The sequence below is a fragment of the Pleurodeles waltl genome, chromosome 8 (genome assembly GCF_031143425.1).
Source record: "Pleurodeles waltl isolate 20211129_DDA chromosome 8, aPleWal1.hap1.20221129, whole genome shotgun sequence".
Lineage (NCBI taxonomy): Eukaryota > Metazoa > Chordata > Amphibia > Caudata > Salamandridae > Pleurodeles > Pleurodeles waltl.
The window spans coordinates 1502591063-1502614670 of record NC_090447.1 but is presented as its reverse complement, the minus strand read 5'-3'; the positions used below and the strand labels follow the sequence as shown (position 1 = coordinate 1502614670).

General features: G+C 41.4%; 1 protein-coding gene across 2 annotated transcripts in view; it reads left to right on the top strand.

Annotated features, from left to right (window-relative positions):
* Window positions 1-23608, top strand: part of TMEM39A (transmembrane protein 39A) — a 169031-nt gene that overhangs the window by 5610 nt on the left and 139813 nt on the right. The window lies entirely within an intron of this gene.

The window sequence follows — 23608 nt, the reverse complement described above, 5'->3', positions numbered from 1 at the left end:
AAACATATTTTCTATCCGTGCAAAACAATAAACTGGGAAACTTAATATGTCCTGAAAAATTCACTGGCGTTTACTGTTCAGTGGTTCAACAAGCCCAGCCATGTCCTCTGGCGGCATTTCCATGTGTGTTTCCTGCAGAGAGCCGCTGCAGATAGGTTGATTGCCAATGTATCATCTTTATCCTGAGTTAAGGGTGTTAACATAAGCGTAGAAAAAAGTTACATCATTTGTTGACTGCGTCGTTTGCTTGTTGCATTATTAAATATACCGAACAATCTTAGAGCTCCAGTCATTTGAGCGTTCGGTGCTGCAGGCGGGGTAGACATGGGCGTGATAGTAAGCCAACGTTTCATTGGAAGAGGGCTGCTGTTGAGTGCAAAGCCTTTACTCTTGTAGTTGCCTACTATCATTAAAAAAGATAGTGTTCTTGGTTTCTGCTATGAGTGAGCAATTGTCATGGTCTTAAATTGTCTATTATTCAAACCTGTAGTGGGAAGGAGTTCAGCAGCTAAAGCATTTTACTAAAACCGTACAGTGACTGCATTGTACAGCAGTGTGCAAGTTAAGTTTTCTAACCATGGGCTGAGTTAGCTGGAAGTACCTTCTCCTACTAGCGTTCTTGGATGTAGTTGAGTTGTTTGGTGATCGCATTTATGTTGCACACAATGCAATGTCAGACCGTCTGGGACAGCCTCTGCGTCATATACGGGATATCATATTACTGATTCCAACATGGCGCATGAGTGGTTTCTTTTGCACATTAGGGCTTCCTTGTCCCTCTTTGATTTTCTCCTTGTTCCATACATTTTGAAAGTTTGGGGAATTTTTAGTTATGAAATTTCCTGACTATTCACTTTCCTCTACTTTCTTTTATTTCCTTTATTGCTTTACTTTGTTGTTTACTTGTCTGTGTTTTCCCATCAGTCTTTCAGTAGCCTTCTACCATTGGGTATTATGTGCCCTGGTGCTGCCCTTATTAATCCCTTTTGATCCTTTCTGATCCAGTGAATGTAGTTGCACTCTGTTGATGGGGCTTGGTCCTGTCCTATCCTGTCCCTGCATCCTGGATCCCTTGCCTGGGTGCTTGGGTGGGCATGCTATGGCTTGATCCTTAGTCCTTAATCCTTAATGCTGGAGTACTGAAGTGCTTGAGTAAGCACATTACAGTACTTTTGGATCCAAAAGGACCGGGGGTCAGCCTGAGGGTCTGCTTGGAGTCCTTGAGGTCCTTGGATTCCTGGGAAAGGAAGGTGAGGGAGGAAGGAGGCGGGGGAGGGGAGAGGCGATAGGCGGGCAGGTCTGGAAGGTAAGGCAAATCACACCAACCTAGTGCTGCCCGCTTCTGCCGCACCCTACAGAACCCGCGGCTCTGAGCATTCCTTATCCCAATCCCAGCCACAACCAGCATCTACTAGCAATACCTCTACTGTAGCAATAGAAATGATGGAAATGTCATAAAGTAGGCTAGAATGAATGGGGGGAGCATGCGAGCATTCAAAGGGCCCACCCTTTTGCCGGATACCAGGGCAGGGGTCAAACAGTGCCGCTCAAGAGCTCTCACCTCAGAGCTTGCATACCTCCACCTCCTCCCCTTTAGCTTGCCGACTCCAGCGCAAGCTCTGTTCAGCTTTGATCAGCTGCCATCTCCGTTGCTGCCCAACTTTGCGCTACACTCTGCGCGGCACCGCACACGGATGCCAGATGGGTGGCAGGGGAGCGGGCAGGGGTATGGGCGGGCACCAGGGTGGGCATGCGGGTAGGTAACTCCGCTCTCCTTGCAGGCTCGCGTCTCCTGCTGCATCCTGTATGCGGTGCGGCGCTCCTCTGTGACGTGGTCCCAAGTGTGCCTCACTCTTCCTCGACTTCTGCAGCTCGTCAGCAAAAAACAAGATTCCAAACACCCTTAGCAAAAGCAACTTCTACACATCACTCACCGGACGCTCCGCTGACCCCCAACAGTAAGAGGTTGCTCCTCAATTATCCCTCTCAGTGCTTTAAATGGGGCGGTACTCACCGGTACCCAGTACCGGTACTTCTATATTTTCCCTTCTCAGTGCCTGCACCTCTCCTCTGTCAAGGAGAGTACTGGTACTGATGCAGTCACAGCCGGGCAGGATAAGTAGCGCTAGAGGACGAGGTTGGCAGAGAGGACCACTCCTGGGGGCCACATTGAAGGCTAGCCCAATGTTGTGATCGTTGAAGTCACTCCTGGCAGATTCCTACAGCTCCACAAGGAAATCTACCTTTTCGGTGAGAGATAGTCTCTTATATTCTTTCTGGACAATTATGCTCGTTGGGACATCAGGTGCTGGGAGTTAGACAAACCTGTCTGAGAATCTCTTATCTGCAGGTGATGATAATCTGTGCCCTGGCCATAAAAAAACCTAACTCAATATGCACCCACAGTCAATGCTATTTCTCAATTATAAGTTATGTATCATGCAGTATTGGCCTATAAATTATATCTATCAGAATAATTACAGTTATTATTAAAAAAAACAGCAGGTAATATGAAAATTAGGGCAAATGTTAGGTAAACCCCCATCATATTTCGCCACACATTTCATGCTACTCATATATTAATTCGCTTGCTGATATGTGTGAATGTTGGCAGCCACCTAACATGTATGGCTGTAGTTATTTACTAACTCTTAATTATGTCAGGCCATCATGTATGGTTTCCCCGCATGCCTAATACTGTCGGAATTCAGCCCTTCAGCATCTCCCCTCAGCAAGTGGTCCACGTGACTAGCTCTGCCCCTTCGCCCGTAGCTTTATATACCTTTATCACTAATGGTGTCTTATGGATTGAGGAGGGGTCACTAATGGTCTGCTTTGCTACAGAAGGTATCAACCATATATACCCCTTTTGGGGAAGCATACAGAAACCATGGAAGCAAACGATATTGGCTGTATTTCCTTGCAATAGGGATCTCGACAGGAGCATCTCCCCCTGCAGCTGCATTTACAGCACTCAAACAAGAAGAGGTTAAAGCTTTCCTTCCCTGCCCTCTTAATTTGAATTGTGATAAAAATGTGGAGTTTTTAAACAAGAAATATGTTGGTTGCACATAGAACTGCTAGCATTGCCATTGTAAGTGATGAGTCCGCTTTTCTAGGCCCTGTGCCTATTACACACATCCTTATTGCTAAATGCAGTCGTGTTTGCACGCAACCAAGCCTGTCTTGCGTGCAAAATGCATTATCATGGTATGAAAGCCTGGCAGCACTGGATAGCAAAGTTGAATACTTAAGGATTTTGTTTGTGATATGGTGTGAAGTTTGTCATGGTGGAAAATTAGTTTAGGAGTCTCAATGTCCACAGGACACCGAAACAATGCTTTCATCCATTCACAGCTGCTATTCTGTGTTATTTCTACTGCGAAGTTAAATCCTTGTTCTTTTCAGGATTTTTTCATTGTTTGAATTGCTAAGACTGCTTGGGGGTGGGGGGTGATAGGATGAAACCTTCACAATGGTGACAAAGTCCTTTCTTCTGTTGGTGCTGGCATTGATACAGTACGCTAGATTAGTCCATTTGGTGGTCTGGATCTTTTGGTGGGAGCTTCTCAGGTGGATGGGGGGGGATTTGAACAAATTCTTGTCTGCATAGTTCTGGGTTACTCTCATTTGCTCTTCAGTTGTTTGTATTGGTTTTCATCTATGTACCAAATGGCCTGGGGATTAGATCTTGTTGTGGCACTGTGGTTGAGCGGGGCCAGGGAGTTGGCACACGAGGTACAAACTCTAAAGAGGGAGTAGAAGAGGGAGATGCTGAAGGGCTGAATTCCAACTGTTGAACCGATCACTTGGCTGGAAATGGACTCCTGGCTAGATAACCCTTGACTTGGTTGACAGAAGCCACTGAACAGTTAAAAATACTGATGTGTTGTATTTGTTTCTGTTCTGGGGGGTGGTGGGTATGGCTTATGAACTTGGTGTTAGAGGCTCTCGTCATGTAGCCCACTGCAGATCTGCTCCATCCAACAAAAGCGATCTTCTGTATACTGCAGGCAACAAAGTGAACGTCTCACTAGTTCATTAAGAGCGGGCTGTACTAGGTGCCTGCATGTCGGCGATCTCAAAGATGTGGGTCAGCGGTTCAGTTGTGAACTGTATTACTCGAAGTTGTAAATGCTAATCTAGTCTTGCATGGATGCCTTAGGTGTGATGCCGGCCTTTCGACTGTGCCATATTATGTGAAGAGTGGCCTACCGACTGAACACCAGTTTACTCCGTTGTCCTATTTGCTAAAACCAAGAGCTGTTAGAAACAAGCTAAATCCTACCATTAAGACCTTGTAAAACTAACCAAAACACATTTTTGCATTACCATAGGGATTTAGTCACGCTTGTCCAGCAACTGCAAAATAAACAGAAATCCAAGGCATTGCACATGCCTTGTGCATGGTATTACTCTAGCATCACAGGGTGATGCTGATTTCAGGGTTGTAGATCTTCCCCAGTACACGACCACAGCGTAATACGAGCAAATAACATACATATGATCCCAATGTTAATATACATTCTGCTAAAACAAAGATAGAGCACTGCATTTCATTAGGCTCTGTTTTTAAAAGGAGTTTCAGTTTCCTTCTTCTATCTTTATCTGGAGTTTGTTACCAAGTATCTGAATTTTTAAGATGGGATCATGTGCTGGGGCTATGGCCAATCGACCAAATCTTTGTAAATGTGTGACAGCAACACAGAAAGCAACAAAGAACATAATCCATAAATTAAAAATGATGCAAAGATTGTAATTTCTGAGATCCATTTTTAGGTCTCACCTACACAGTACATGCGGTGTGCTGTGAGACGAATTGTTTACATTTCAGTGGACTTGCAACCCGCCCACAGCATACCATTAGTTGGTTTCCTTGTCACTCACTTGCAGTCTTTGGATGGCTGGGCTCCCGTAGGCTTCTCTTCATTTCTTTTGTTAGTGGTTCCCTGGAGCATGGACCAAGCACATGCGTTCTTCCTCGTCTGTTTATCCCTCGTCTTTTTGCAACACACTTTTATTTTTATTTTATAAGCGTTTCAGTATTATTTCTGGAAGTGCATTGTGCTTTCCTACTTTTAACACAGGCATATGGCTTCTTATTCATTGTGCTTTTGCTCTGTCATCTCTGTTGACTCTTTAGTTACACCCACAACTGTAGTACTTTATGCCACTGTACTCTGCGACTCTACTCTAGGCCGCTCCACTCCAATCTGATCCACTGCACTCTCTACATCAGTCCACTCTAATCTATGCTGCTCCACTGTAATCTATACTACTCCACTCTAATCTATCCCACTCCACACCCACCTCACTCTACACTACTCCTCTCTACTCCACTCCCTGCCACTGTAGTCGACTCTACCCTACACCACTCTGTGCCATTCCACACAGTGGCTTTCTGCACCTCTCGACACAGTGCCACTCGACTGTACGCCACTCTACGCCACTGCAGTCTGCGCCCGATCACTTACTTTTAACCACGCTGAACAGTAGCCTCGATAAACATGGCTAAAAGCCATTGGCAAAGCCAATAGCTCTCACATAGATGAGACGTATTGTGTTTGCCAGTGCTTTTTATTTTTTACTTTTAGCCATTACTTCTTCTCATTCTTAATTTAATTTTCACATCTTTTGTTTGAACTTTGTGAAATTATGCCAGTTAAATTACACGCAACACACAATATGATATGTTGATATTACTCATCTTCAAGAGGCCAGATTTAAAAGGTTTGTTTACTTTCTAAAAAAACTTGAGCAGATGCTGTACGACTGTCTTTGCAAAGCCTTTTAATTGCTTATTATTATTTAACAACTGTAAAGTCTTTATATACACAACATTTGCTTTATAGACTTCTGTTTAAATAGAGGAGCTACTTTAGATGAGTTGTGTTGGCAGCTGCCACAACACTAGTTACATTTCAAGTGCAGCAGCATTTGTGCTTACGCAAAAGGTAAAAGGCAAAAACAAATGTAGCCAAGCTTCAGGTTTCTCAAAAACAAGATTAAGTACTCACTCACTTCCTATAATTTCTGTGACTAAGAGCTCCAAGAAATAAACAGTCTAGACAGATGATAGAGCTAGGGTTCTCTGTTTCATCGAAGGCCTATCTGTTTCATTTTCTTTTCAAATTGTAGAAAGCGTTTTTTTTTTTTTTTTTTTTTTTTTTTACTCATTTTGGTTACATCAACCCTGGCTGAATGTCTAGTGTGAGACTAGTAGAAACACTATGGGCCTGTTTGCAAGTCCATTATATCCTATGGAACTCGTAATACGGCTGGTGGTATATCCGTCACATTTGGGACGGATTAACACCTCCTCCAAAGTTGTAATCAGGCCCTATGTCTTTAGAAATCTCCAGAAGATTGGCTCGCTAGTACATGATCGATTTACACTGATAGTGGGTTCTAGAACTGTGTGCCAGCTGTGGATAATCCATGCCCTTCCTTGGAGGACAGCTGGACTCCTGAAGTTTCTTGTAGGAAATGCGTGGCAAGTTTATTCAAACCTTCATAGGCAGCCATAGAGGTTTCATTAAGGTATGATTTATGGGTTCCCAACATTGTTTTAGTCTATACCATGGGTACTCGCAAACATTTTCCAAGGGGCCAAAAAGTTTGGTCTGTGATGTGTCTGGGGGCCGCATTGATGCCAGGGCTGTGGCAGTTGGGTGGGGTGGGGTGGCTGGGGGATTGGTGGCAAGGTAGGTGTAGGAGAAGCAAGGATATACATCTAGTGGCTGAAATAAACAATAGGAAACCAGAAAACCTGGAATTAATCCCGGCTTACCCCCTTTTCCAAATTGTGTGATCCTAGGCAATTGTTTAATCTCACTTTTCCTCCTTTTTCTGCATTATCACATTTAAGAGGACCTCAAAATACGATTCATAGGGTGCGCTGCACAAAACCTGCTTCTATGTTTGATTTGATAAACTATAATGTTGTTCATGTATGATAGGAACCCAGGCCAACCATAAAGTGCACATACTAAGTGACTTGCCTCTTTAATTTACTATTGGTGGTGTTCTCAGGGTAAAGGGAAGAATTAATGTTTCCAAATTTATGTTTGAAAACTATCACCTCTAAATGAATACATCTCAATGCACTGATAAAATAAATTGTACTAAGGCGAAAAGGTTCTGCATATTAACTAAATACACTTTTTTTTAATTTTGAAGAGACTGTCTTACTTTTACACTTATACTGCAAGATGTACTTAAAAATGAAGGCGTTTCTAAAGAGGAGTGCAGGAGTCCCTCTAAAGTCACTTCCTTTCTTTAACACCAATTAAGTTTGAAATAAATGATTGTGTGTCTATTTAATGTTAGCTGCCCAGTGCTCCTGTTGCCCAGGGGGCCGCATGTAAAGGTCAGAGGGGCTGCATGAGGCCCGCGGGCCGTACTTTGAGTTTCCAGGGTCTATACTGTAAGGATTGGCTCATTCACTGTCAAGCAGTTCAATATTGTGGGAATTTAAGGTATAGAGTCTCACTGGCTTTTGGTAATCTACCAATAGGTTTAGAATTTGAATGTTTGAAGAGTGAAGCTAGATAGCCTGAGGGCAGCATTTTGGGTGGCAGGCAATGTCCAGGCACCAAGGGGCGCACACAGCCTTAGGTGCGTGGCTGGCACCTTCGCTGTGTGGCCTTGCTGCGGTCGCAACTAAATCATTGCCACAGCCTCTACACCTGGGCCACAGGAGTGCTGTACAGGAAAAGATAAACAGATCCCACCAAACATGAGGCCTAAAACAAACTAGGAAATACGCATTGGTAATACCAATAGGTCAGGTTGTAAAGGAATGTTGCATTTTATTGTGAAGCATTAGAAGTAGATAGCATGGGTATGGATGTGTATTTGTGGAAAGGAAAGAACTGCAGAATAATATTGGTGTAGGTTGAAAAGTCAGGTGACACTTGAACTGTCAAGCCAGACTTAAAACTCAATATAGATTAATGACTGCCCTCTTCTCACCTGTGCTGCTGCCAAATAAAAACACCATACCTTATCTAGTTATCTAAGACACTTTAATAGCTTTACAATGGCACATGTTTGCCCCTGAAAGTTAAAGCTCAGGTAGCTGGATAAATAAACAAAATGATCACAGCTGTGTGAAGGCATGCTCTTTTTTGTGGAAGCACGCAACATCTGCCCAATGAAAACATGTACTTCTGGATCCCAACATGTGAGCAGAGTTAAAACCCCTCTCCTGATGATTCTCTCATAATTGTCTGGCGACAGCTGGGCTGTCAACTCAGACTACAAAAAGGGCTATTTGCTCAAGGACTTGATAGGGACTGAAAATGCACAATATTGCGGAACGCATAGACTACGCAGACAATTGGTTGACATACACATTTGTACACCACTACTTTCAGTTGGGCCTGAATAGGAAAAAAATGAAGTTATAGATTGTACCCTTAGTTTAACGATTAGAGCCTCATATGACTGACTTAATTTCAGATCTACTTCAAATTGTAGATACTTATTAAATTCAATACATAATCTCTCCAGAGTCTAAAGTGATATCAGTGTCTTCTGTAAGCATAAGTATTGTAGCTAGTAGTTCTTGCTCACATGATGTATGTCCCTGTGTCCTTCCTTGCGGACAAACCATGTGGGTGGAGGGACCCGGTATGCTTAGGTGGGCACACATGTGGCACTTCCACCTACGTGGCTCATGGGCCACAATCTCTTGTACAGGGCTTGTTGGTTCTGTGTTATTGAACGTATCTATTGCCTCATTTTCATCAGGGTATTTGAGCTTACTGTATGGGCATTATGCTCCTGTCCTCATTTGGAGTTTGCACTGTCTCCTGTAGCAAACCTACACCACATCTTGACTGCCAAAGAGGAACAGTCGCTGCTCCCGGCTCACATCTAACTGCATTTATTGGTGAGTGATAGATGCGCTGATATGGCGCATGAAACAAGTCCTTGAACAGGCCCATGCACAGACTTGGCAATGAGTAGATGTGTTTAAACAAAGCAATGTGTACACATGCAGCATCATTTCTGCCCATGCACAATGTATTTTCAGCCTTCACAACCACTTATTGTAAAACCTTTTGTCACTTGATTCAAAGGCACTGGGGCAAAAACTGGTATTCCTTTCTGTTTAAAGGAATGGAACAAATGTTCTTAAAAGAATATAGCTTTAGAAAGAGAAGGGCAATACCGCATGTCAACTATTGGCCTCATATGAAATCCTACAAACCCGAAGAGATATATATATAATGTAAAAACTATGAATGAAGGAATGTAAGAGATTCCAGAATGTTAGAAGGATTCGCAACTTTAAAAATCTGTATTGAAGGCAACATTTTTATGTAAGGCTCCAGCAAGACTCCCTCTCTACCCACTATGCGGTTATTTGTGTGCTTATCTATGTGGTTCTACCGGTCTTGTCAAAAGACCTATTGTGTACAATACCAGTACTCACAGTGGGCTTTGGATCATCCCATTGCTTATCATGGGTTGATTTTCTTGTAAGTCTCATTTGCTCGCGTCCTATTCGGTGGCGTTCCTTCCTCCTCTTGTGATTGTCCCTCCCCTAGAGCATAGCTTAATTACTGTTCTTCTGATTGCATTGTATCCTTTGACTGCCTTTATACGAAGGATTACTTTTTTCTTTTTCTCTGCAAACTCTATGTGAGGGGATGCTTTTTCCTTGCTTTCTTGGGCTGCTTCCTCCCCCTCGCCCCTGTCCTCCCTGCTTACGTGTTGCTCACTGTACCCGCAGCTTATTTGAGCTTCGCACATCCCTCCCAATCCTGCTCATTTCTTTCTAACAGTTCAAGCTTAGTGTCGGCCATTTTTGAAGGATAAAAAAAGTTATTTGCATCATCATGATGCATAAGTCCGAGTGCGTGGTGACGCATGGGCGCATATTCGTCATCATGCTGGTCTTCTACAGCATCATGATGCGTTAATGCGCATTCGTGATGACTAAAGTGCACATATAAATCATCGTAATGGGGCTGCTCGACACTGCTTTTTTTTAATGCTGTCTGTATTGTCTATTTTTTGCTAACATTCTACTGCCACAGTGAAAATGTTGATAAAGTCAAAAGATCGGCTAATGCCTCACAAAGGCAAGACCTATTCGCTTTGCCATAGTTTGTTTTTTAAATGCCAAAACCTTGGGGCCTGATGGCTTTCCAAATTTGTTTTTCAAAATTTAAAGGATGAGTTGTCTAAGTTTTACAACCAAGGTTATCTGTCAGTCTACAGGGCAAACAAACTATGAAATCAGTAGCTGAACCTGGCAACAAGAGAGGAGAGAGGTAGCTCGTGCAGACCCATTACTTGCAATGTGACTAGAAGACACACTCACGAAATCAGTTAACTATGCTAGAGACGGTTTATCAATGACAGGCACACATGGTAGTGTATTGAGTAGGATATGTTGTACATAAAATCGGTCTATGCTTAATTCAGAAAATAGTTCATAGACTCATCTTAGAGATGCTTAGATCTCAGGAAAACAAATGACTGATCAAGACGCTCCAAGATACATTTTAACTGTTTTTTCTAAAACTGTTACCAATTTAAAGATTAATAGTTTTCTTTCTTTTGAAATCGACTAGTAAAATCTACACATCAGGGATGCCATCTCTCTGATGATTGTTTCCTTATTTGTTTTAAAGTGAACTCCACAAGTCCATTATTTATAAACTTCTGAAAAGACCGGGGCAGCTGCAATCTTTAAATCCCCGAACAACTTTCACTGGGGAATAAAAACAATGACTGTGTGGATTTAAATGTTTGAAAATCCCAGCACTCATCCTTTAGGCATCAGCTTCTGAAGTTGACAGGAGAACATGGCTTCTCCTGTAGTATTGGGATAAACTCATGGCATGATAGACGAGCATTACCAAAGCCATTAGGTCTGGTTTAATGTACTAATTCCTGCAGTATTAGCAAATTAGACCGAGACTAAAAGACAGCTATGGCTGCAAAGTAGTCCCTCCTGCAGTTCAGTGGAAGGATTCCCACAAACATCAAGTATCATCAGGTGAGAGGTGAATACTCCATTGGGCTGAGCCATGACATGATTGACAGAGTCTTAAACCAATGGCTGAAAGAGTCTGGTTTTAGAAAAAGGCTTATAGGGTCGAACTTCAAGCCTACTTTGAGTAAACTGTTAGCACTAGACCTGTTTAACAGGTATGTTGTAAAAAACCACACTTAAACAAATAGTCTAAAAGTGTGATCGCTTACACAACAAATTACTTTAAAACATCAAAACACGATTTATACAGTATATATGCTTGTGCAGTGTGTTTTCCTATGAAAAGGGGAAGATACAAACAACTAAAATGATAAAATTAATATTTATGTGCTGTACTTGATACATGTCCCTATTGATTGAAAGCTTGGGAATCACCATAAAGATTATTTAGAGCAACTGAAGAATGAGGATTTTATTGAGGATTTTATTTTGACTAGCCTAGTGCTCTAGAGAAAGTGAGTGTAAAACTCAGTAATTAAGGTAGGGAACAATTCTGGCTTTTCAAAAAGCACTATATATGACAACAGATTTTTGGATTAGGTGTCTTTGTTGTTGCTTAGTGTGAGCTCTGTGCAAAATAGGCATTGCAGTTGGTTTAGGAATTAGAAGTACGCATGTTGCCAGGCCTTTTTCTGGTCTCGCCTACAGACTTTTAGCTGCTGTCTGTTGTCGAAGACCTAAATGGAAATTACCAATACCTGTACTGGACTTTCTGTAAGCACTTGGCTTGTTATGGGTTGACTTTTATGTCAATCTTATTTGCTTAGACTTAATAATTTTCCTTCCTCTTTTTGTATTTGTCCCTGCCCTAAAGCATAGCTTCTTTATCATCCTTTTGATCTACACCAGAGAAATATTTTTATCTTTTGTTTTCAGCACTCCATGATAATGCTAATGTTTTTTTTGCTCTCATCTGGGAGCAACTTTCCCCATTTTGCCCCCCCCCCATGCTCTGTTACCCCTCTCCCCACCATGCTCTGTTACCCCTCTCCCCACCATCCTAGCTTGTATGTTCAAATCCTGCCTCTCAAAACTCAACTTCCAACCCAGACTCTCTGTTTCCTCAGTTAAAATATTTTGTATTTTTTTTATTAGTTTCTTTTTTTAAGTCCTGGGAGCTACAACTTGCAGCTGGGGCACTCCTCTCCTAAAAATTGTGCTTAGGCTCATTTTTTAATATTTTTTTAAATTTACCTCTCAAAGGTAGGTGGCCGCCATCTTGGAATATTAAATTTTACTAAAAAATCAAAATCGACTTTTCGCCATGACTATTGAACAAGTATACATCATCACAATTTTGTTTTATTTACCATAGCTGTTACGCATCGACGACCAAGCTTTCCTTTTTGATGTTGCCAGAAAGATTGGCAAAGCTGAAAGGTCTGGTAACAGAATTGAAAGGTGCGACATATTGTGTTTGCTGAAGCCTGTTAGGAATGTGTGCACCCCTCATTGCACCTCACAAGGCATTTTGTCAACACCCTTCAATCGCTTTCGTAGTTGCAAAACATTAAATGATTAACACTTGTTTATGGTCATTGGTACTGATCAAATGGGAATGCAGGTGAAGTGGATTTAGCTTACTCCTAGGGTAAGCAACAGCGAAAGAGAAAGAAATCTCCCTGGAAATCCACCACTTTTTGCAATGCCCACTTCAGATGTACACCAGGGAATGGCATTATGAGTCCACCCCTCCCCCACGCCCGCCTCTTAAAGTAGCAGGAGTTGCAATGCTGGTGCAAGGAGAGATCATAAGGTTTTACTGTTGCTTGTAGACTTCTGTCCCTCCTTGTACTTGTTCGTGTAGTGCTGTCTGCACACCTGATAGAACAGGCCTAGCTGTAGTGTATTGATTATTGAAATTGCGAGTAATGGGGAACTTGACTTAGCTATTTCGAGATCTGTGTATCTTGCCACTGAATGCATATGTGAGTGAGTAATTGTAAGTGTAATACTTCTGTATCTTACTAGCCTAAATGCATCTGTTTGACTCATTCTAGTCTTCTTAGGTCTGTGTGTACTGCTGCCAAGCATCCTAACCTACTATCAAACACTTGCCCCAAAACATGCTATAACTCATGGCCTCGCCACGCACAACTAATTACCCAACATATCACTTCATTGATGACACCTTCTGTGGCATCATTGATATTATCACTGCAACGTTTGCAATTAAGTTATTGATGAGAAAACTGTGCATTGCAGGGTCACAAGTTATAGTTACCTTAGGACGTGAGTTATAGTTACTTGAGTTAACCATAACTATAACTCCTGACTTACTATGGTTTTCCACGAATAAATTCAGAACCTAACTATAACGTCCCTGTAACCTTTGTTTTTTCCAGTATATATTTTCTCACAAAAATGCTATTAATCACATGGCCAAATAGCCAGTGGCTGATGCACCGTGCATGCATCCATCATAACGTTCATCATGGATAAATGTGTCAGCAGCTTCAAACATTGGTTGTATTTCCCTGAGTGTTGTCATTTTCTGACCACATGTACATCAACCTGAAAAGGTGCGCTTCAGTGTCACCAGTCTTTCAAGTTACCATTTTGTCTTCTCATTTCTTTCCTTCTCATCTTTTTATTTTGATTATTTCAGAGCACTCCATGGCTCCCCAGGCAGTGCTAAGAGGCTACTTGCTTACTGTTCATTTCATCTGCCTTGTGCACATCCCACGAGAAAATAGCCTCTAGACAAGACCATCGTCGTGGAATAGTATTGTCAATAGCATTACTTTTTGACCATTCTTATATGATCAAAACACACATTCTAGCAGTGGCGGCCAAGCAGGAATTTCAAAACAATGAAACACCTTGTAAAAGTGCCACCTGCTCTGATAATTAGTAATCGTGTTATTGCAAGCATATGGCTGCAATATTCACTCTGCAGCATGTTTTCCTTTGCTATAGTAATTTATCTTCCTTATGTTCTTGAGTTTGTGTATATGTTTTATTGTGGTTGTGTAATTGGGAGAATGCAAGCATGAGTCAGTGGGTGGATGAATGGACACATGACTGCTAAGATGCGTGGCAGAGTGCATGTATGATGACTGATTGAATACCTAAACCAGGGGTCTCCCAACTTTTCTGTAACAACAGCTACTCATCTTCAGTGAAAATCACCCAGAGCTATTACTATTATTAGTGGTTCAATATAGTGAGCACATCAGACAAAATGCATCAGTGGCTACTCCATGAAAGATTACCAGCAGTGGTCACCTTGGTGCATCAGTTACGTTTGTCAGCTGTAATGTAAACAAGCTTTTGCAATGCAGTGGGTCTTGCGTTTGCTCGAGTTAGAGCTATTAGCGTTGTAAACTGCTAACTGGATTTTTCTTGCCACATAAACTAAAAATAAAAAGTAAAACAGTTTCACATAAGCGAGCCGACAGCCGCCATGAGTGCGAAGCAGACACACAAAAGGAAACACAAAGTTCGCTCACAGTCAAACGTATTGGCAAAAGTACAATTATCCTTGTAACCGGCAAAAATGCAATTATCCATGTAACAGGGTCAATGGCATGCAAAGCGCATGCTAATGCCCAGCGAGATCATGCTGCCTACGAAAGAAAAAGTAGTCCAGAAACCATACGGAAAACATGGAGCCTCGTATGTTTTCAGTAGTTGGTCGGTGTGCTTGGGGCGGGCTAAGCACCGGAAAAGGCATGACGTATGCATGCCTTTCACTAATTAAATCAAGCGAATTTTAAAAGGCAAGCCCACAAATCAACCAAACTGATGGGCATGACATGGGTGTGGTTAAAAGCCCACAGAGTGATTACAACAGGGATAGAATGCTTTGCACGCTCGACCCTAAAAGGATGTTTCAGTTTAGAATGCCTTTTCATAGCTAATGTTCGACTGCCATAGCTGCAATGCCCCTGGCACCAAGGAAAAATTAGCAGTAGGTCTCTCCACTGCTACATGATTCATCACTTGCATCAACTTTAAATATATTTTGAAAATGCAACCATTTTCCTCCAAATATCAGCTTATGAGTTCTGCAAATGCACACATTTCATCTCAACTATAGTATTTTTCAAATTTGGCAGGCTTGTAACAACTCAACAAAGCAAAAGTTTCTAATTTATTAGGCTGGTCTGCACACAGAGATCTACTTACAGGTAGGTGGAGAGCTACAAGCAGCTCCCAATATACTTGTTGGAGAACTCTGGCCTAAACCCTTCTTTGGCTGATGAGCCACATTCATTTAAAAGCCAGACCTATTGCCATTTCCAGTGCTTGTTGTGGGTTGGTGTAGGAAAAGTAAGTGTGCAGCAGTTGTTGCAAATATTGTAATGTGATCAATTGCTGGGCATGCCGTTGTGGGCTTTGTTTTATTTGTACACAAGTTTTCCCACTGCGTGTATGCCACGTACGCAATGAGATATGGCCAAAACAGTTTACTGGCAAATAAATCAATGCGTTGTTTTCTGGGAGTATACTAACTAGTGGTCAAATTGTAGAAGATGCGTGCAAGTGGGTGTTACACCTTCTCTGTTGGGCTGTGATAACGAAACTTGAGCGCAAAAAATGTGGCAGAAATGCAGTTTCCTGCGAAGCATCCCTATGTAAATTTAGATCAGTGTTTCAGATGTGTACAGAGTGCAAACAACGTTGTGAAGGTTGAGCTAGGGGTGCGGGTCTCAAAGACTAAGTATTTTTTAAGTTTACAAACAGCTGAAAGCGTTGTAAACACACTCATTTCTATGAATTCGCTGCGCAATAAACTTTGGTGGAGAATGCTTCTCTCTGCTTGTAAAAAAAATGAAACTAAGTGTTGGAAGTTGTAAAACTCTGGAGGAAGTCCGGGAAAATCTCAATTTAACTGTTACTTTTTAGTAAGGACTTTTCTCTGAGTTGTGAACAGAAAAGTGGTTCCCTGAGGCTCTCCTCGTGTTCACACTAAGATTTCCTTCCAGTTCCAAGCACCATCTACACTTGGTATCCAGGTGCTTTCAGGGTGCTAAGGGAGGTGGACTTTGACCTACGTCGTGTGAGATCAAGGCCATTTGTCGACCATGTGTGGCCGCGTGGCAAGGAGAAGTCGCAATAGCTTTATGCATTTTGGCAACCAAACAGTGGTTCTTGTCCTGCATCAGAATTTCGAACATTTGCTATCTCTTTTGTGTTGCTTTGAGTCTACTGTCTTAAAAGGATGTCTTTGAAAACTGTGGGTGTGGTAGGATTCTGATCTAGAATGGCACTGAAAAGATGGATGGACTGTGAATTCCTTATTTTACTTCTTGCAATGGAATGTACTATTCATGATGCGTTGGGGATGGGAGCATTGGTCAGTTCATACCAAATTTGTCCACAGGGTATCTGGAACTTTGATGACAATGTAACTGCCTTGAGGGAGACTAAACGTCTGTCGGCTAAATGATCCTTGGGTTAAAACTTATCTACGCCCACTCATGGCAGCCTTTTTGATACAGTAAGTACAGTGGCTCCTGCTGAGGTATAAAGTTCTCTTTAATACTCTTCACCAGCTGAGGGACATACAAACACAGCTTCCCCACTCATTCTGGAGTAGAATACATTGGTAGCCAGTGAGACCTTTGCGCTTCTGTGATCTGTCTGTGCTAAGATGACTTTTCAATTATCTCGTGCTTCTGTTGTCGCATTTTCCAGGTGCTTTGTTCTGTAATGAAAATCTAAAATGATCTGTTATTCCTTTTGATTCTAGATCTCACTGAAGACCTACCCTGGAATCAAGTTGTTTTGTTAGTTGAGAGAATGAATGGTAGTTGATTTTTTTCCATCCTGGGACATGGCACATGTTCATTTGAGATGTAAGGTTTTGGACCACCCCCACCCCAATTCAGCGTATTTATCCCAACAGGACCGGTTTACATCTGACCGATTTTTTTATTTTTTTTCCTTCAGTTCACATTAAAATTAACATGGGCATAGGGATAGGATTGTGTGAGTGGGTGCAATACAGTAATGGGGAATTTAAAACAACTGTTTGTATGCCTCTGTGCTAAGATGTACACATGCTCTGATAATACCTTGAACATATTTAAGGCAGGTGCCTTACATTCAGTGCCACCTGCCAATCATGTTGCAGTAAAAAGCCAGGCTAATAGTTAAAATGATGTATGCTTTTGTGTAACGGCAACCAAATCTAAACTCCTTTTACATTTAAGGCGCTCCAAGTTCTACTTCCCTATAGGGCAACCAAACAATGGTTGATAAGGTCATTGAACACACAAAAGGAGACGGGAAAAGTGCTTGCAAATTGTATAAACAATTGGCAATCGCTCTAGGTTGGCTTTCAACCGAATGATTGTTTGAAATGCTACTCGGAGCGATTTCCAGTGGTTTGGACAATTGGCAATCTTTCCTCCCATCACCTTTTGTGTGTTTAATAAAGTCATCACTCTTGTTTGTTTGGCTGAAAGTCAGGCTTTCCTACTATAACATCTCATTTGTCAGGTATTAAAATTCTAGTTAGCCAGTCACTGGAAAAGATATTTAGAATCCACGGTTAATTCAATATCTAATTTCTGAAACCCAGAATTTGTTGCTATGGCTGATACTTCAGAACCCGGAGATGGGACATGAGATTGAATACATCGCCGTGGGTTGTCAGGTTTTTCATCTGAATTATGCTCTATTAATTTTAATCTTTTAATCCTTTACTAATGCAGGCATGAATGTGATCATATATTCAGACTGTGAATCTTTGATCTTTCAAGTGAATGAACTGGGTGTGCTGACAAGTAGAGCTCTTTACGGCATGGCCACCAAAACCAGGCAAGTCCCTCATTAACTTCCAAACACAGTAGCCCTACAACCTTCTGTTTTGTGAAAATGTTAATTTGAACACATCACCCCTTAGCAAATATTGTAACTAAGGAGCCATAATCACAAATCACGGGAAGGGGTCAACAGTATTAGAATTTGCAATAGTTTCCTTACTCGCTTTGACAGCAGCCACATTCTAAGTGGAAATTGATGCCTCAGAGGATGCTGCAGGTATAATTCAGTTGGTTATAAATTGCAGTGTTATGCAGGTAATAACAGCTGAATGAAAGGAAAGCTTTTTTTTTTTTAAAGGTTAATTATTAGAGCAAAATACACTTATCCAAAATAGATCTTCTTCCTCAGTCCCTGTTTAATGCCAAATATTGAAATGTACATGAAAAATTCCCTGTCTGATCTTTTATATCAATGGGCACCAATCCCAAGATTTTAAAACTACATATTGTGACTCAGAAGGACTTCAATATTTTCTCATATTCTTTATTTCATCAATCTATAATCTCGACATATTGTTCTTCTTATTATCACTTTTGATTCAATGCAATACCACGGTTAAATAATTTCCCTGCAATATCATTATCGATCATAAAATTTTAAATTGCAGGTTGTTTTAATGATACATGCTACATGAAAAACAAATACCACGTACTCTCAATCAACCTCAATCATCACACCCTTATGCATACCAATCAATACTTTATCACCAGTCACATTCGTACATCCATGCACTACTGTTCACAAAGCTAAGGTCCTAAGCATCAGACCACCACTCCTTTTATGTCATTACATTGAAACATGGCATCTTTTATAATGTATCAGAACAGTTTCACTTTCTAATCTAATAACATTTCAGTTCTATTCATCTTTGATGTAGTACAGCTTTATAAGTGGTCATTCATTTTAACTCTTTTTTTTTTTCTTTTTCTTTTTGTATGGCTTTGATGGATATTCATGAACGCGCGTTTTGGGTGACATTTGTGACCTCAAAATGACCCCACTCAGAAAATATCCTAGATATATCTTGAAAAGTGATGACGCCACAATATAACTCGGATTTACTCAAGAAATCCGACTGTTTAAGTCGACCGGATTCTGGGATTATGAATTATCTCAGGACATGGTGAATCATTAGGATAAGAGAACTAAGACATTCAAGTGTGACACTTCGATCAGTCTCACTTCATTTTGGGAATCATTATTCTTGGCTACATCCAGGTTATATTGTGGAGTCGTCATCTTTCAGGATATATCTAGGATATTTTCAGAGTGGTTCATTTTGATGTCGCAATGTGGCATTCCTGAGGAAGGCTTCAGCCGAAACGCGTGTTGATCAATATCTATCACAGCCACATTACAAAAAAAATGAGTTAAAATGGATGACCCTTATAAAAGCTGTACTACATCAAAGATAAATAGAATTCAAATGTTTTTAGATTAGAAAGTGAAACTGTTCTGATGCATTATAAAAGATGGCATGTTTCAATGTAATGACATATAGGGAGTGGTGGTCTAATGTTCAGGACCTTAGCTTTGTGACCAGGAGTGCATGGATGTACAAGTTTGATTGGTGCTAAAGTATTGATCAAAATGCATAAGGGTGTGATGATTGAGGTTGTTGCATTTGTTTTTCATGTAGTGTGTGTTATTAAAATAACCTGCAATTTTAAATTTTGTGATTGGTGATATTGCAGGGAGATTTCTTACCCCTGGTGTGGCATTGACTCAAAAGTGATAAGTAGAACAATATGTGGAGATCATTAATTGATGAAATAAAGTATGTGAAATATTATTGAGGTCCTGAGCCCCATTATGCTGTTTTAAAATCTTGGGATTGTTGCCCATTGATTTAAAAGGTCAGACAGGGTATTTTTCTTATATATTTGAATGTGCTCCCTGCCCCGTTGACCGATTTACAGCACAGGTCCCTTTGTTGTACTAAATATTGAAATGTAGTCTGTGGCCTCATTGCCCAAGATCCTCTTCTGGTAATGTCTATTATGGTGTAAGGTTGGTCTTTAGGCTACATTTTCTTAAGAACTAGGTTCATAAGAGGAATTGTCCCAACAGTTCCCAGTTGGTGTTTGATGACTGGATTAATGTTTTGAGTTACTGATGGTCAGGTTACAGGAGTGTCCTGATCTGAAAGTTGGGTGCTCATTAAGTGTCAAAGGTCCCCTCATTTGTGTTGGGAATTTAACTAAGTCATTTGAATAAAGTATAATATTACAAGACTTTTGTTTGGAAGAAGAATCACTTAATTTCTTGGATTTGAATACCTGGTGTATATATCTTTAATCTCAGCTCAGCTGTAGTACTTTGTTCAGTCTCGTGTGGTCTCTGCACGTTCAATACATTTATGTTCAAGTTTCTGCTATGAGGTTATGTTGGGTGTATGTAATTTTGCCCAACTGTCAAACATGTCTACTGTTTTGGAATGGGAAAAGTCTAAATTATATATTTAGTTCTGCAAACCAATGGGAATTTGACTCAATGTTATGCTCTACTTACCACTTTTTTGTTTCAGACAGGGAATTTCGAGTGACCGCTCATTGGCCCGGAGTTAACATCTTCTTAAGTGCACAGCTTCATTCCCAGTAGCGGCTTGCTCCTCTTTCTCCCATCGCTGCAGGCAGGCAGAGGCTCCTAGCCTTCCCTGCAGCCAATCCTGACGCTGCTCAAAGCAGCATCAGGATTGGCTGGGAGCGCCCAGCCCGGTCGCTTCCAAGCAGACTGGGAGCCTATGCTTGCTCTCTCCAGCTCGGCAACTGTGTTGCTGGGCTGGAGAGTGCCTACTGCATATGTATGTTTGGTCAGCCCGAGATGGCCGGTGCACTCCCCTCACTGCTCGTCACCCCCTTAACCCTTCCCCTTTAACAAACAAAACATCGTTTATTATCGTTTTGTTTGTTAAAGTTTTTGCGGCTTCAGCTGCTGGCGGGGGGCAACACTTCCCTGCCCTAACGGAGGAGCTGCCGCTGTTCCATCCCCTGAATCTTTTGCCTCTGGCCAGAATATTTCTTGTCTGCAATGTTATAAATACAGTAACCAAAGGCCTTATTGAGCTATCTCCCCAACACACACAACTCCATGCTAGTGGTTATAAAAGCAAATACCTCTAGAGTTCTGAATGTTGAAAACTACACACCATAAGCACAGCTCAGCCACTTAAGTGATTTTCTGAAGGTTTGCGGTGTAGCTTCTCCGACGCCATCTCTAAAAGTCGTTCTTTCGTGGCTGACCTCTAAGGAATGGTTTATCATTTAGAAACTTTGCTACACTTTCAGATAGAGGATTGAATGCCAAATATCAATGCCTTGAGCCAGAATCCACGTTACAGGTTTAGCTGCAAATTGAGAAGGGAACAATATTCCTTTGCTAAGTGTTATGCTTCACTCTGTTAAGATAAGGTGTCATTGTTCTGTTTTGCCCCTTTTTAGCATGAACCTCTGTTCTTACTAATCAGTACAGTACCACTACAGCGACAACTTTAGACTGAGATTTCCTACCCCAAGTTTTATTTAAAATCATATTGTTGTTTCTCTTATGAATAAGTACATAGATCTGGAACCATTGTGTATTATGGACATTGCCCCATAACTCGGGTAGCACAGCCTGGCACGTCCTTATCTCTTTTTCATTAATCATTCATTTACTGATTGATTTTCATGATATCCTTTGTTTAATGAAATACCAAATGATATTTTATCTCTTTACACTGGTTTGGTAACTGTTGAATTTCTAGTTTAGAAGTTGAACAATGGACAGTGCACTGAACTGACATTGAAGGATTTGTTTTCATATAGTGGGCGGTTTGAGGGCATGTTGTGTGCCCTGTACATTTCACTCTTTGCATCAGACCTGGGTTTGCTCAGGAGGATAATGAAAGATGCTTAAGGGAGTTGTGAAGTGGTGGTGAGGAGAAGGGTTGTGGTAGGAAAAGAATAAGTGATATTACATATTGTGCAGGAGGAATAAATGACACCGTGAGCTGTTTCATGCAAGACAATCTAATCTTACCAATGGAAAGTAGTAAAGAGAATTAGCCTTTCACAGGTCATGAGTTAACATGCATAATACACTTTGAAGGTAACTGTTCTATCATAGATGTAGGGATCAGAAGGTTGAATGTGTATTTGTGAATGTTTGTGAATATATTTACTTGACTTTTGAGCAAGTTACAAATTTTTGTTGGAGAAAATACTCGAGTCCAAATATAGAGAATGTGTAAATGATTATGACAGTAGCCTTACTCTGTATCTCCTGTGATAGGGCAGCCAGTGGAGGACTGTAATGGGCAGCAGAGGTGGGGCTGGTACGCACACTTTTTCACATGTGCACACACATACTCACACCTAGCACATACGCACACACCAATTCACAGCTTACTCGCTGGCACAAATACACAAACATTTATACATGCACATAAACAACATTGGTTAAGAAATATAACTTACTAGGCCGCTGCAGTGCTTTTGTGTGGAGGGAAGGAAGCCTCTGTTGTTTCCTGGTGGAAGAAAGATCCTACCACCTCCGTCGGTTAGCTGACCTTGTCAAAGTTCAGCCAGTAAGAAGAGGACCTTCTGTACCTCGTCAGAGGGTGGGATTGGGTCAGTGAGAGTTGCTGACCTCATCACCCTCTGTGATGAGCATCAATGATGGCTCAGGGCATCAGAGCTTAAAACAGAAGCGCCAAGATCTGAGACTGTTAGTGACCTTCCCTCATCATGAGGGGGAGGCTCACACAAGACTTTGCCGGGCTGAGGAGGTCACACCCACAGGGCCGTGAAATCTTCAACCTGACATATTTGGGCTCGGGCCCCTGGGCGCTTGCACACGTAGTTCATGTACAGTGCCTGGCTGCTTGCCCAGACCATAGGAGGGTCAGTCAGGTTAACCTTTGCTGAGCCTGAAAGACACTCTGTCTGTGTTGGAAAAAGGTGGAGTGGAAGGGACCCTTTGCCATGAACGACGGGTAACAACTGGGACCAGCCCAGAGAAGGACAACCTTTTCCACTTGTGTCTTTACTAAAGTAGAGTTTCCATACTTGTATGTTGGAGGAGGGGGGGGTTGATTCAGTGATGTGGAGCTAAACACAGATGAAGTACTTTCTGGTTCATTACATCGCGTTTTGCATTCCAAAAACAATGCATATAATACTTGTCTGTTGGCATTATGAACCTGATTGCATGTAATTTGAAATTAAGTATTTTATTAATGAAGGGACATGAAACTCATGGTGACTCTTGGTGGAAAAATTATGCTTGTTCTATCTGTGGAAAAAGGGGTGATTTGACCTTTAGTAGAGAACTGATAATTTGTGACACTGTCCAACGCTTTGAATACTCTCTTTGCTACTATGAGTATTTTCATCAGTAACTCTAAGTTCAAATTGGTAAGCTCTAATGAATGCATAAGTTTCCTAAAAACGTTTAAAAAATCTCTATTCTTTACCAGGTCATGAGCGTATTAAAATCCACTGAACGGACAGAAGGATAAGAAACCATTTTATTTATAGGTCTGGATTAGAGAGATTGCCGTGTGAACTATTTTGTTGTACGTAGTGAGACTGTTCAACAAGTAAACATTTGTACACCTTAATTAGCCCAGTTTATTATGTTAACAGCTTGTCAACAGGATTTCCTGGGGCTTTACTTCTGTTCCTGATTCATGTAGATGTGTATAGGGTATCCACACTAGGTGTGATATAGTATCATCTATCTTGACTTTGACAACAGGGTATGTCGTCATGGTCTTGGTTTGTGTCAACTATTTTGGTTCCCAGATCTGCTCTTCTACCTCCACAGGGTATAGCT